Genomic DNA, 2,597 nt, shown 5'->3' with positions numbered 1-2,597 from the left:
ATTATTTTGTACCCTTGTTTCTTGCCTTATTAAACGGCTTGTTTTGTTATTCACATCCCATTTCGGTCTGCGCTTGAGTCCTTCCCTGCAATATACGGTCTGCCCTAGCCAGACCGTGACAGTATCACAGTTTTTGGTCATTCCTGCAGAAATATGACATGTAAAATTAGCTGTTTTTTTCCAAGTGTTAGCAACCTAATTGTCTTAATCCTAGCAAGTCTTAAAACAATGCTTGAAACACAAACAAACAAAGACTCTCTGTTCAGTTACTCAAACAAGGAGAAGCACATATTTCCTTTATAAGACCAACTAAAGCAGTTCAGTTGCAAAAGTCAGCAATTAAGTGGTGATTACCACAGAAATCTTTAAAATTGCATTCACTGAATTCAGTCTATTTTTATAAAATAACACAGGCCAGTGTCTATGTTTTAAGAACTGTGCTGTGACAGATATGGAAATATGCAGGACACAGAGATATAAATAGCCCTTTGACTGATATTTATTCTTGGCAGCCTAATTATGTCACATCATTGGAGCCAAATGCAGCTTTTTGATGTGGGTGTGTTATGAACAAAGGAGTGTTCAGCTTTGTGTACAACCACCTCAAACAGACAACTGACAGATGAACATTTTTTGATAGATACTACTCGTAACAGCACACTGATGCGATGCAAAATAACGTGTTACTGATGTTATTTTAGGGGTGCAATTTAGAAGTTTTAGGATATACATATAATACCTATGAATGTGCAATTCCATAATTTTCTGTAATGGCCTGCATTTGTATAGCGCTTTTCTAGTCACTAAGGACCCCAAAGCGCTTCACACTACATTCAGTCATTCACCCATTCATTCACACACAGGCGATGGCAGCTACATTGTAGCCACAGCTGCCCGGGGCGCACTGACAGAGGCGAGGCTGCCGGACACTGGCGCCACCGGGCCCTCTGACCACCAACAGTAGGCAAACACGGAGTTAGTACCTTGCCCAAGGATATTTGGCACGCACACAACAACACTCAATGAAATCAACAGAACCACGTCATCTGCAAAAAGCAGAGCTGAGGTCCTGAGGCCACTAAAGTAGAAGCTTTCTGGCCCTTGACTATGCCTAGAACTTCTATCTGTAAAAATTCTATGCAAAATCAGTGACAAAGGGCAGCCCCGGCAAAGTCCAGCACCCACTGCGAATGAGCATGATTTATTGCGCGCAATGGGGAGTGAGTTCTCACTGCAGTGGCACAGGGACCAAATGGTTTGCAATGATGGGCAAGATATCCCATACTCCCGAAGTACCTCCCACAGAATACCTGATTTTATCCTCTCCAGTACCCTGGCATAGGCCTTCCCAGGGAGGCTGAATAGTGTGATTCCCATCTAATTGAAGCACACCCTTCAGTCCTCCTTCCTAAAAATAGGAAACCACTACCGCAGTCTACCAATCCAGAAGCACCCCCTCATATCCCTACATGCCGTTGCAGAGGAATGTCAACCAAGACAGCTCTACAAAATCCAGAGCCTTTAGGAGCTCCAAGTGAATCTTACCCAACCTAGGGGACCTTCCACCAAGGACCTGTTTAGCTGAGTCAGTGCACTTGCTCTAGTGATGTACGAGTCATCCCTCTCAGCCAGCAGTTTTATTATTAAAGTGCAATTCGAAAATGTTTTTTGAAATGAAGACTTAAAAAGCATTTTAAAAGTCAGTTTATTAAATTGGAATTCAAATATGAATTTACAAATGCAGATTTTATTCTACAATTCATTAATTAAGCACAGAATTTTTTATTTCAATGCGCGTGGCTCTTGTGGTCCTCCATACTTGTCTCCCCAGAAACACTTCCCTTGTGCTTTTGGAGATCTGTTTTTTCCTATTTCCGTTGTGTTTCGTGTGCTTTTGCAGTGTTTTTCTTATTGCTGGCGTTTTCTTAAATTGCAGTCCATTTGGCCTCTCAGGGCCACCGTAAAATTGGCGTTCTAGGTCCTATTATGCTAAACTGAGAAAGAAAATTTTTTTTCACGCAGATAAGCTTTGAGAGATTCTCATAATACTAAGTGAGAAACTGAACCGGTATGAAAGCACATTGGTGGTGTTAAGGCGTTGCCTTCAGTCTCTGGAGACTTGAAGAAACTCTGCTTTCTTGACTTGTGGTGACCATTTGGCATCTACTCTTGAATTTCCTTCATCTGCATGACCACTGAAGGGTTGGGCTCACTTTTGAGTTCTCACTCTCAACTATCAAAGTATATATCATGCTTAAGTATCAGAGATTACTTTGGATATCAACATTAACCATGAAAAAGACTAATAGAGTAAAAGAAGAAAAACATGGAGAAGAGGGACCACACGATCTGTTGCTCAAAGGTGAGAAAGTCACCGCACTAAAAAAAACCAATCCAGATTCTCCTGCATCTTTGGGCTTCTGCCCACAGTCATGTACATTAAAAATGTAATATAAGATAAGATAAAATACAATATTATCATTATTAGTAGTAATAATTTTAAAGATTGTTTAAACTTTTTGAAACGCATCATTTATTTGTATGCATCAGCTGAAGAAAGCATCATCTAGCAAATAGACTATTAACAAATTTAGGTA

Source organism: Pundamilia nyererei, unplaced genomic scaffold (genome assembly GCF_000239375.1).
Source record: "Pundamilia nyererei isolate P.nyererei 1_Seehausen unplaced genomic scaffold, PunNye1.0 scaffold00337, whole genome shotgun sequence".
Taxonomy (NCBI): Eukaryota; Metazoa; Chordata; class Actinopteri; order Cichliformes; family Cichlidae; genus Pundamilia; species Pundamilia nyererei.
Note: the sequence above shows the minus strand (reverse complement) of the source record.